The sequence below is a fragment of the Hyposmocoma kahamanoa genome, unplaced genomic scaffold (assembly GCF_003589595.1).
Source record: "Hyposmocoma kahamanoa isolate Upper Pololo Valley unplaced genomic scaffold, ASM358959v1 62, whole genome shotgun sequence".
In the NCBI taxonomy this organism is placed as follows: Eukaryota; Metazoa; Arthropoda; class Insecta; order Lepidoptera; family Cosmopterigidae; genus Hyposmocoma; species Hyposmocoma kahamanoa.
In genome coordinates this window covers 6,611,429-6,624,942 of record NW_020653850.1, presented here as the reverse complement: position 1 = coordinate 6,624,942, position 13,514 = coordinate 6,611,429, and the positions used below count along the sequence as shown (strand labels likewise).

General features: G+C 34.2%; 1 protein-coding gene across 1 annotated transcript in view; it reads right to left on the bottom strand.

Annotated features, from left to right (window-relative positions):
• The window catches only part of LOC113229456, a 44,642-nt gene extending 35,366 nt beyond the window's left edge, over positions 1-9,276 (bottom strand). Inside the window, exon 1 of the mRNA XM_026463052.1 lies at positions 9,086-9,276. The gene's annotated coding sequence lies outside the window, so the exon portion shown is untranslated. The remainder of the gene's footprint in view (positions 1-9,085) is intronic.
• Positions 9,277-13,514: the final 4,238 nt, after the last annotated feature.

Sequence of the window (13,514 nt, the reverse complement as noted above, 5' to 3'; positions counted from 1 at the left end):
ATAAATAAACTAAACACTAAGGATAAGGGTACAGGTGATATGAAATTACTGGCACGTGGGACTTATCAACTTATGTGTCAGGGTGTCAGGCACAGTGGCAGTGCCCCTCAGATCTTTGCGATATAAAGCTCTGAGTGGCACTGGAATTGTTAAGGACTGGCGTGTGGCTTATCATCAGGCGCGCGCCTTTTCGTCCCGCACATAAATTCCATGTGCGAAAATTAAATTAGATTCCACTCAGAGGTGTGAGCCCGGATTCGAACCCACGGCCCTTGCTTGAAAGGCGGTAGGTCAAACCAGATATCACGGCTTCGTCTATTAATACGGATATGAAACTGGATCTTTAATGGCGAAAAAAATATACATCTTATAAGATTAAATAATGTTACATCATCGCGATTTTGCGGAGGAATTCATATCTTAACTGCGTCAGGGGTACGGTTACCGTGCCGGATTGCCGCGCAGGGGTCTCAGGTTCGATACCCGGGCCGGGAGAAATATTTGACCAGCCAACATTTATTTCTCTCGTGAGTTTGGGTGTAATTTGTGGTTGTCTATGTGACATGGCACCCGCGACACAGGATTTCCCTAGTGCGGGGCTACGTTGAGTGTGGGCGTTATTATTATTATTTCTCCCGTATATTTAAAGTTAATGATGTTATGCGTGTTGGTGTATGTGAATGTGTACAAGTATGCATAGATGTTTCAGTTTGAGCGTGGTGCGGTGTGGTATGGAATAATGTCTATTTTGAAAAATCATAATTGTTTTGCTGACTATTTGTCCAATATTTTTCCGCATTTCGCAGCGACACCTATCAAAAGTTGAGAACTCTAATATGAGAATTTGAGGTTTATAAATCAACATTTCGCAACGTTGATACAATTTTATTTTATAATACATGCTAATATATACTTTAAAATACATATATGTCTATCTAAACGTAGAACATCCTATGACTCTTTTGTTGTGTGTGTTCGTGTGTGTGCGCGTGTTTGTGTTTTGTATAGTAATTTAAATAAGTACATAGAAATGGGCTTGCCGTTTCTACAAATAGCACCTACTTATACTGTAGGTAAAAGCGGCAAGTTTGTTAAGCTATCCCAGGATTACAAAGTCGAGTTTTACGAGAACGAAAAGAATAGTGACCTTCAGCTAAGGCCTGGATATAATGAAGTCTATACAGATAGACTTTACTCGATAACGAGCCGTATAGTACTCGACAAACTTTTAGTATTTAAACTAAAATTCATTGAAAGTGTTTTAAGAGCTATGAAAGTTGTCCTATGGACAATAATGATTAATATCGGGTTTTTCAAAAAGGACATAACAATTATGTATTTCAATAAAACATAGAATAATCATGCTGCAATTTATTCTAGGTGCAGTACACGTGTTACTATTAAAAAAGGAATTCGATCTCGTCCATATGACCACCACGAGCACGTTTGCGGCGTTCCATTCGCAGTGTTTATCTTCTTTGCTTTCAATTTCACCTAATTAACATTGATTTGTTAACGAAACGGGACTGTCAGCCATTTACCTTTTTCGCTTGGACCTGAGCGTTGGTAATCTTTTTAAAACCATCATAATTTGGTACCACAATGGGATATAACTAAGGCGTTTCTTCGTTGTAGGGAACAAAAGGGGTTTGGTATTGGGACGGCAAATTTACTTAAAATAAGTGGCAAATAATATAAAAATATCGTTGATTACGATGAATGTTAGTGATATTACATCTATAAAATTTAAACCTATTTCGCATTTAAACAAATTAACTAAACTCATGTATTTAATCGTGATGATGGATGATCAGTATTTTTTTCCAATTCCTTGGAGCCAATTTTCCACCACTCTTCCACAAATATCGTCCGAATCGTTGGCAATTTCGCGTTTGATATTATTCTTGACCTCATTTAACGTTGTTGGCTTGTTGGCGTAAAGCAACAACGTAACGTAACCACATATAATGTAATCCAACGGCGTTAGATTGCATGAGCGAGGTGGCCATTCCACAGGACCATTTCGGGAGATTACGCGATTATCGAACTTCTTCTTCAATACATCGATTGTTTGATCAGCTTTTTTGACCGCTGCAAATGTGCTCGCGGTGGTTCGAAGATCGAATTCCATTCTTAAATGTAATGTGTGTGCTGCACATGGAACAAATTTCAATTCGATATCTCAATTATTCTGTGTTTTATTGAAATACAAAATTGTTATGTCCATATTGGAAAATACTGTATTAGTAGCCTATGCGATATTACATATTATAACGACACCAACTGAATAGTATTTCTCGGCTATTCCAGAAGGAAATTGAGGGACGAAATGAATTCTTTTGAAGTGACGTATTGTTACATATAACACACACTAACACATTTGTAGAGCTCCTTGTAAAGTAAGCCATATTACGTATTTCTGCCGCCAAGCAGTAATGTGAGCATTACTGCGTTTCGGTTTTGAAGTGTAAGCGTGCTGGTGAAATTACAAGTACATGAGACTTGTCAACTTATGTCTTAGGGTGACGGGCGCAGTAGAATAGAATAGAATAATTTGTTATAATTATTAATACAAAGATCGAACACTCAGTGTTCGATCTTTGTATTAATAATTATAACAAACTAGTGGAGTAATTTCACAAAAAATAATTGAATATCCATTCAATAAAAATTAAATAGAATAATTTATTTCATAATATCACAATTCGAAATATAATGTCAAGGGATAATATGATCGTCATTAAGGTAAATAATAATTTTAATGTCAATATAAAAAAAAATAATTAAAAGAGAAGTAAAGAAAAATACGAACTACAGAAATACAAATAAAAATTTAAATATTTTCAAAATACAAACGTCCAAAATTAAAAATATAATTACAATTTCTGTAAAAGAAATTCCTCTACACTGTAGAATTCATTATGCAATAAAAGGTCAATCATTGCAACTGTTATGAACAGGCGTGCCGCTTATCACTAGGCCCACGGCTTGTTCGTCCCCTCACCTGACATTATAATAAAAAAAATACACATACACAAAACATAGTTAATTAAATACAGTTACAAATATTAAAAAAAAAGGATTGATGACAAAAGATATCTATAAGTTAATACCATATACGTTGTATACAACATACATGTAAATACTCACTGGCACACATATATAATACATATACTTGTTCAGTTTTTATAAGAACTGAAAATGTTAAGAAAGAATCACACTGCCCAGCTTAGCATCGCATTTTGCGACTGTGTCTCATCGATAATGAAAATGGAACTAATGAACAATATTCTAACGTAGGACATAACATAATGACTCTATTAGTGTGGCGGAATGAAAATTGTCCGTCTTAACCAGAAGTCGAGATATATCAACAAATAGATCGCGTGCTTACTACGGCACTGGAGTAATCTCTTTAACAAAACGCCAAAGTTAAGCAACTATAATGAGTTTACAGAGAGTGTAAGTATTTGAAGTCAGTAGAGCATGAATAATATTTTGTGTTTTATGAAACTTTAAAAATTACCGTCTTATTGTTGTTTAGTGTACAGATTATGCCTACGTGGTTAGTTTCGAGTACTTTGGTAATAAATAACTTATTTTAGTCTCAACCAAACCCTATCTCATAACAGGGCATTGTATATTAAGGAACTGCCTCTGTGGCCGAACGGTTACCATGCCGGACTGCCACGCAGGGGTCCCAGGTTCGATTCCCGGGCCGAGAGAAATAGTTGCATGGCCTACAATTATTTCTCTCGTGAGTTTGGGTGTAATTTGTGGTTGTCTATGTGTGTGTCCATGGCACCCGCGACACAGGGTTTCCCTAGTGCGGGGCTATGTTGAGTGTGTGCGTTATATTAAGGCTCTTACGACACGAAGGGCACGACAAGTTTTATCAAAGATCTCTATGTAGTTAACTTTGTAAACATCTATTAGTTTAGTGTGCTCTGTTATCGATTGTAGGTTTCAATTGTTCCAACAAAATTAAAACAACAATTTTTTTCATAAATTTTGGCAAAATACCGTGTATATTATTTCAAGTGACAAATGAAGGGAATTGTCAAGTGCCGATACCAGGGGCCTTACCATGAACTCTTATTACGAACTGAATTTATGTCCTAAACTGAAACGAAAGTTTAGGACGTAAAATGAATCATTGTGAGACAGCGCTACATGAAGTGTATTCATATACACTACCCGTTGACTTAAAAATGAGCCTAATGATGAAACATTTGATCGTCGACTGAAAGACTTTTTGTTGATAATGCGTATTATTCCACTAGAGAATATAGGGACATGGTTTTGTAATATATGTTGTAATTTATAGATTATTAGGTATAAATATTATTTTACAGAAATGAATAAATTACATAAACTTAATGCATACAATCATTATATTGACGTAATGATTATTATATTATGTAATATGTTCCTACATTATTTCACATAACTACATTAACTATGTTAAAATTACGTAGTACAAAACTTGTACTGGATATTTGTAATTTTTTGAAATGTAACATGTATTACTATTTGCAACGATTCTTGTAATACAATATATTGTATATAATAATGTAAAGTTTGCAAGACAATAAATAAATCTAAATTTAAATCTATATCTCCATCCCGCTTTTTTGTCGTTACGAACCTATACTGAACTGTAATAAGAGTTCATGGTAAGGCCCCAGAACGTAATGGTATTTTGAAAAATTTTAGTTAACTGAGATTTTATTGAAATTCCGATTCACTATATAAGTAAAAAACTTTAAAAAAGGTTATTTTTCTGCTTTGACTGTATTGGTGTCTGTTTAATAGAGCAGCAAGTACATAGAAAAGCGTAGCTATAGCTATACCATATGAGTAATCTTTACTCATGTGGCTATACCCCTGAAATTTGGTTCTTATCACAGTGACATTTACATTGCTATCTATTTACATAACTACATAGTGGTATTTACATACTCTCGCAAATCTCTACATTTCTAAGTTCTCTATCAACAATTCATAGAATTTCGGTTGAAATATATTATAGATTTTAAATATAAAGTAGTGTAATTTTCAGGTTAGTTCTCTCTACATAATTTCGGTGGAAATCTTTATTACTTCATAATCTAGAATATTATCATAGAGTATTATTTAATATTCAAGTATAGTGTCTTGAAATATTTTTCTATATTTCACGATAATATACTTAAATAATAAAAATTGCCACCGAAATTAGGTAGAGAAATCTAACATGAAAATTACCCTTCCCTTTTTGTTTTTAAATAAAGAGAAATCTGAAAATGTCAACGTTTTCTGTGTGGTACGCAAATTTCAACATTTCGTTTTCCTGACACAAAACACATTATTTCCCTGCAAAAATTAAAATTTAAACTAAAAATAAAACTTGAAAAAAACTTTAGTTTTTTCATGTTTTTTTGTTAGAACCAAATAGAAAATGATATTGATAACTCAGAAACAAATATCGTGTATATACATAGTCCTATGTGCGATTAACTTTAATAGCGCTAGCCACTGGAAGTGCTGAACGTTCTTAGTATATTTTTTTTATAATACGAAGTCATAGGACGAACAGGTCGTGCGGTTGGTGGTAAGCGACACGCCTGTCCATAACAGTTGCAGTGCCACTCAGTGCTATATTGAATCAATGAGTACATATGCTGGTTCGTCAGTTTTAGACCTATGCACCGTTCTTAGAAAGAGATGAAGATATGTATTTAGTTTATTCCCAATTTGCTTACGATCATGGAAAAGCCTCTATTTTTTTTGTACCTACACTATATTTAAATGTTTATAGAACCAGGTAGTTCCCTGTACTATTACTACCAGGATACCGAAATTAATTCCTAAAAAAATATCTAGAACATCCAACTCAGAAAAGATCGTTTCTCAACAAATTGCAACTACTTTGGACCTATATCTAGAGCCATGGGAATCAGCGTTAAGTGAGGTCTCTTTTTCTAATTTTCAGTCATCAAATAAGAGAGACTGTCCTATATACCATCTTGTGTCGTGTTTCCCACTTTTCTTTTAGTTTTTAACATATTATGTTTTCTGAATAGCTTTACTGAAAGCTATATACATAGACTTACTAGTATTTATGTGGTCTGTGATATACTCTCGTATACTACAAGAAACTGGAGTCGTCCAAAAATAAAATAGTTCCTACTAAAAAGGACCTATTCTTTCCCCGACTCTTTATTCTATTTATATTTCTGATCTCCATAAAGGTTTTGGATTTATGTATATGTATACAGATAACACGCAATTCCTTGATCATGCGGACCTGTCTAGGGGTAATGTTCATCATGCTGTCGGTTTACTCAATCAGAATCTTGAGAAGGTAGCACAATGGTCATGTAAAATGATTTTCTTCTAAATGCTCAAAAATGTTCTACAAGGTTAGGTTCAAAAATTATAAAGCAGCGTTAATGGACAGCCTGTGAACTTAATGTAGGTATAGTTGGTGTACACTATGCTCATAAACCAAGTATAGTAAGCGAATAGCTACAGATGTAGACTGAAATCAGCCATGCCGAATCTTTAACCATTTTGTTAACCGCATTCAAAAAAGGAGGAGGTTTTCAATTCGACTGTATATTTTTTTGTATGTATGTTACGCCATAACTCCGGTATTTGTGAACCGATTTTCATGATGCTTTTTTGTTGGAAAGAGGGTACCTCCATAGTGGTCCCATTTCATTTTGACGAAAATCATCCACCTCTAAGGGTGGATCATGCATGAACATTCATTTTTATAAATAGCGCCTAAATTTTACTCATGGAGCAATTATTCTAATGGTTGGTTTTGCTATTCTCCAATTCAAGGCGTTTTTCTCTCTCGATATACATTGAGTAGTGAGAACCATTGACTTACTAAGTCAATGAGTGAGAACAGATTTTTATTATCTCGTGTGTTAAGTCCTGTATAGTGACGAACTAGGGGATATTTCAATAATACTTGGCAAATAGATGTAGTTCCCCGTACTTTTGAGGTCAGTTTTTTTAGTACTCTGTACTGAGATTATTCTTGTTACTTTTATTTTATACTAGTGTGCTAATAATAATAATAATAATAATAATACTGTATTTCGGACCAACAACAGTTATCTATAGTTTGTTAGTAAAGAACTTAGGAATAAGGTAAGTATATGATGCTATTCAAATGCTAAAATTGAAATAAAATAAGATAATGTTAAAAAAAATAATTATACAATTAAAATTCAAAAATAAACCACGAATTACAACATTAAATACAAAATTATAAAATTGAAATTAATCTAACACACTTATGTAAACTTAAACTAAACCGCCACATGAAGTTTCATCCAGTGGGCCTGGATGGGGCAGTCAATCTTATCAACCACAATTTTTAGAATGCTGTTGGGGCACCCGCGCACACGTCGCCAAAGCGAGGCAACCCGCTTCCTCAGAATGGCATGAAAGCCATATGTGCGTGTCTCAGCGAACATGCCTGAACCGCTACAGTGTCGTGGTAACCCCAACAATATCCTAAACGCGTTGTTATATTATACCCTCAGCGTGTTTAGGGTCACCTTATTATATTTCACCCACAGGCTACACGTGTAGAAGGTTTGACAGTATACTTTAAAAAGAATGAAAAGAATGTTATAATTTCTTTGTCTAGTGGAGAAATTAATGCCTTTTATATTTATTTCTTTTGTTTTAAATACTAAGATCGCCCTTTGTCAAATTCGTCTTAAATCGATATGGAATTAATAGGGGTGTCTCAGTAGCCTAGTTTTTTGGGAACGACTGGCAAGGGCAGACGAATGATCTTTGCACTTAGTGAGTCATATATTTCGATATTGGGGTGCGGTTTTTATTCAGTGAGCGTTTTTCAATATCAGCAGTTAAAACGATATAAGAAACTGATCAATCACGTGCCACCGACTGGTTAGTTTTGTCACGTTGACATTTTAAGTACATTTCAAGTTTTAAGTTGCCTATTTATAAAATGTTCATCTTCCGGAAAACATTGTGTAAACCCTTTTTTTTGCTATTGCTACCAAAAACCATCCCAAACATAAGTTAATAAACTATATACTTTGCTAATATTTGTAAAAATAACGAAATTTTCCTATTGTAATTGCAAGTTAATCAATCAATATTTTCTGTCTGACCTATTGCCTATTTTCACATCTTTTCTGACCATGTTTAAAATAGCTATAATCTACTATACTTCGAATCATGATTTGGCCAATCATAATATCGGATATTATTGACAAGAATTTTTATTACGTGGTTCAAAAATTACAGGTTTCATTTATTACTTTTTGCAATGTTCTTGAATGGGAATTTCTCGGAGTTATTGTGAAAGTCTAATTGTAAAATATAATAATTTTAATCCTAAAATATTTAACAACATTGGTTTGGTACAATATGCACTTCAGAAATTAAATCAAATTTTGTATTTGGTATTTAATGAAGTTGAATTATAACAAATTCTAACACGTACAGTAACAGTTATTTTCTTCACCATTCTTTTATCATAGATTATTCGCTAATGTATTACAGCAAAATGTTGCGAGCTCTTACGTAGTATTGACGACATAAATTCTATGCAGAAAGCTAGTTCGATTAGCATCAATTTACTTTCAACGTAACAACTTCCGACCATTTCGGGCATTGCTGTTTGACACAAATGAATATTATGGGAACAACACCAAAACCTTGTTAAGCGAAATGACAATTGACGATGTGAAATGAATACGAGAAAATAAGTACCTACTTGGTACGTATGCCACAAACTGCATTATGATATAAAGAAGGGATGGAGTGAAGCCGTAATGAAGTAAGGTCAAATACAACTGTACTTGTCATTGGGGGATTAGTATCCGCATGTTTTCATATGAGTTCAAGTATAAAGAGAAACGGTTGATTTGTCGCTCGAGTCTTTTGTCGTAATGCAGCAACCCTAACTTTTAGCACGACTCTTCATTTAAATTCACGTAGGGAGAATTTTTGCGTGTGTATTGTGTGGCCACTGTTAGTCAGTATGGAATATGATTTAGAGTAATTTAGACGTGTCATTTGAAAAGTATAATGAGTAGGTATTTACCTTTTGTCCGGCGAGCCTAGTGTGCAAACGCCGGCGTCCGTGGCGCTTTGCCCTCGCTGGTGGATTGAGTGGAGTTAAATAGGCAGTTAGAGGCGCCTGGAGGGCTCCTGGCCGCGAGGGGCCGGCGTTGCTTGGCGTTGCGAGCGATGGGCGCGCGTGTACCTCGAGGTCGGTTTGCCGGCGGAGTGGCCCGGCGCCGGCCCGTGACAGCCAGCGGGGTGCGCGCGCTGCTCCTGCACCACCGCGCATGCGCCCCTGCACGCCGCAAGCGATTACACTAACCATACCCCAACACGCAGCGTCACTTCATGTGCTATATTGTCCTGAATTTGCATAAATATTGAGGTGAGATATGATTTTTCGATGTTTGTTTTCAATGTAGTGGTTTTGAATGTTTTTTCTATCTAAGTAGGTACAGTTACTGTTCGCCAATTAACAACTTAGTGTGCGATCTAAAGTAGATATATCTGCTGAGTGTCAGTAGTTAAATACTGTAAAATCTCACTTTATGCTCTTTTCTTATATTCTATTTATTTAATTTACTAATGATAACCATGTGAGAATCGTACGTTGCGTATAATATTTTGCTATTGTTCCAATTACTATAAGAAAATTATGCAAGGTCCTTTGTGCGTGTGGGGAGGGTGTCGGAATCAGCTGTTAGGGGGCGATATCGATTGGCGGCACTTTCTCCTTTCGGCGCAAAGTTCTTTCTTTGTTTTGGCGGTCGGCCAGCAATGGCGTCCATACTACTGTTGCTATGTACGGCTTGTTAACAAGTTAACATTCTATGCCTATGGAGTGATGTAACTATGTTTCCTAGCTTTTATTATATGAGCTTAATAGTCCAAACACACGAAAACATATTTTCTAGTTCTTCACGAACTCCCAACTTAAAGTAGTGCACTTTTTCTTTATGTGTTTGATTAGATTTCATTAGAGTCGAAGCCGGGTAAACATTCAGTTTTAATTATTATTTTACTATGTAAGAATTTATTTTCTAATCTACTTAGGTTTATGTATGTACCTACTACTGTAACATAAATAATAAATATAAACGGTATTATAATAGATACTTCACATGTAAAAACAACTTTAACACACGGTACTTACAATTTGGTGACTAATCGTCAGTGTTCGGAATAGGGTGTTCCAAATGAGTAAATAAATGTCTACATATAGATAGAAAGAATGACACTGAATAGTTAAAACCACCTAATATGAATTAATTACTTTTTTGCGATTTCCGGATTTCCTGAAGTACCTAGCTTTACTGTATCTTATGCGTGAATATATTTATAAAAGTATTTATAATATCCGCATAATTTAAAACAAGTTATTGCAGCTCATAAAAAATGTTTACTATGGTGAAAGGTTATGCAAATATGTAGTCATTTTTTACATGGTGCATTGGTTTTTTAACACTATAATGACTTTGCTTTTTAGGTGAGTAGTTATTCTACGATGCAGTAAAACTATTTTCGGAAATCAGGAATAAATTACTATTTGGGGGTTTTAGCTACTTTATGTCACTCTTTGTATCTATATGTAGACATTTATCTACGCATTAGGAACACTCTATTCCGACCACAGCTAATCATAAAATTATTAAGTACATTTAATTTAATTTATTCAAATATAAATAAATAATTTACTTCAACTCATTGTTGTAACCTTGTCCTACGTAATTAGTGGCAAATACATCTGTAGGTAGCCTTCATTATTATTTGTCTAAAGGGAACTTGTATTCAAAATAGCTGCACAGTTTCTTTGTGTCTCTCTCGGAGAAAATTATTACGATTAATCTTCGAGAACAAAAAAAGTAAATGCCCACTTTTGAGAAAAAAGTAATTAGATTAATTCATAAAGATTATGCAATTCTTTTCTAGTGCTACAGTAAAGCATTAGTATAATTCAAAAAGTTAGAATAGTTACACTTCTTGATTCTTTTGGTACCTTCAATTATTTACGATCTACGGCTACGCGATATACTACGTAGCAACGTAGACGTCGTTGTAGGTGATCCTTCATACATTTTGATACAAAGGAAAGTAGCATTGCGTTTGTAGCGCCGTATTGCGCTGCTACGGTTGGCCAATGTGTAGGTGTACCTAACCAGATAGTCTTTTGTTCTCGGTCGGTATTGTTAATAATTGATTATTATATACGGTAAGGAACAATGCTGCGGCTCTTTTTATTGTCTCTGCTTACTATAGTTTTACATTTATCTATTAATTACCCAAAGTATAATTTGACATCTCAGTGTACGTTAATGCCTATTTACCGTCCATTAAATTCAATAAAACAAACCACCACTTAAACTAAAAAGTAATATTATATTAGACAGTGCCACCACTTAAACTAAAATGTAAATATTATAATATTATAAATATTATTATTATAAATATTAAAAATATTATATTAGACAGTGGTTGTAAATGTAAGACTGTAAAAATTCGGTTGAAACGAAAGTCGAAAACAATGCAGCAAAATTAGTTTGAAGGGTGTTATTATCGCATATGTTTGCTGCAGACTGCAGCAGGTCAAGGTTGCTGCAGGCCTTCAGTTGCGTCACACAGGACTTCCCATTTTACGGGATAAACTTTTGGCACTGAGCCAAAATATCCTTAGTTGTTTGTTCTATGGATTGTTTCGAGTGATTTATGTTTTAGTGGCTTAAATTGGTAAACAACGGAATTTGGCTTGTAAATCGATAGGTTGTGTGATATTATTGAGGTGGTGTATCAATTTTGCTATCGCCAATATTGTTTTTGGCTTAGTGATAAAGAAAATACTGTTTTGTTAAATATTATTAGCCACTATTACCAACGGTTCTCGCATTAGGCAACAGCCACTTTTAAATTGTGATCTGGGTAACGTTCAGGTTAGTTTTCTCTACCTAATTTTGGTGGCAATTTTTATTATTTAAGTATTCGAGTGTATTATCGTTAAATATTAAATAATATTTCAGAATACTACTCTCGAATATTAAGTACTACTCTATGATAATATTCTAGATTATAAGTAATAAAGATTTCCACCGAAATTATGGAGAGAAAAGTAACCTGAAAATTACCCAACAATATATTTAAAATTTATTTCAACCGAAATTCTATAAACTGATGACAGAGAATTTAGAAATATAGAGATTTGCGAGAGTATGTAAATACAATAACTCATTTATTGTTGTTGCTGTATTGAGAGGTCTGCGGTTTGAATCCATGTGGAAAGTCATGTGCCATGACTTTAATTTCATAGTTATGTACATTTATGAACATTTAGTAAGTACAGGGTGAAGAGTACGTCAAGCTTGACACTTCATATTTAAGTCCAACTCTATGCAGCTTACGATAAGAACGATCCAAAGTTCAAAGTGTCAAGCTTGACGCGCTCCTGACTGTTATCTCTCGTTAATGTTGAAGGAAAACATTGTAATGAATACTTCATGTTGAATACGATCTTCACCCGTCGTTTTTTAGTAGCAGTAGAGCTCCTTGTAACACCAGCATGGTAACCGTTCGGCCACCGAGGAGATCGATTCTCAGATAGGACAAACAATTTTGAAAAGTCTTTGAATGCAGTATTTACGTACCTTTAATAATAAAATGTTTTTATGAAGCAAAATATCTACTATAACTATCTACAATATTTAGTTTCCGTCTGTGTCCTGTAGCCGTAGAACGCCCTGTACGTATAAGGTACCTATAGATGGCATGAATAGTTATCGAGTATATTATTATAATCGATGCGAATAGTGGACAAATCATTGTAGGAAGTTAAGAGATAAATAATATTAATTTACGATTGGGTATTTTTGCAAGTTTAGTGGCCCCCTATAGATGGAGCTGGTAAATCTAACAATAAATTTTATGTACTTACTGAATGTATTGTATGTTTTGTTGAATGGCACTATTGTTTATGTAGGTAGGTTTTACGTAATTTACTTCTGGCAGCTTTTTTATGTCATTCCTCAAACGCAAGGATTTCAGTCCTTTATGTATTATATTATATTTATTATATTATTATATTGCAATGTATATATATTATATATATTGCAATATTAGCAAGAAGCTTTCACGGTCGTTCACCATGCGAACCGCTGTGGAGGTAGTTTTTACTGGATCCAGTTTTTCCGGGTAGAATACTTAGACTTTTAAGATCAGAGTGAACAGTCCATTACCTAGGCAAATATGTACCGTAGGTTTCGTCGACATCTTTACTTTTCATCAAGTAAAATTTGTGGACAAAAGGAAAACAGATCTAACAAAAAAAATTGTAAATATTTATTCTTTTCTACTTAACTTCAGGTGCTAACTTTATACTGTTTTGGTTACAGGTGTATAAACGCTATGGAACGGTAAAGTGACGATTTACAGTAGTTTTTAAGTTATAAGGATTTTAAATTATTTAAATGACGCCTCTAGTAACA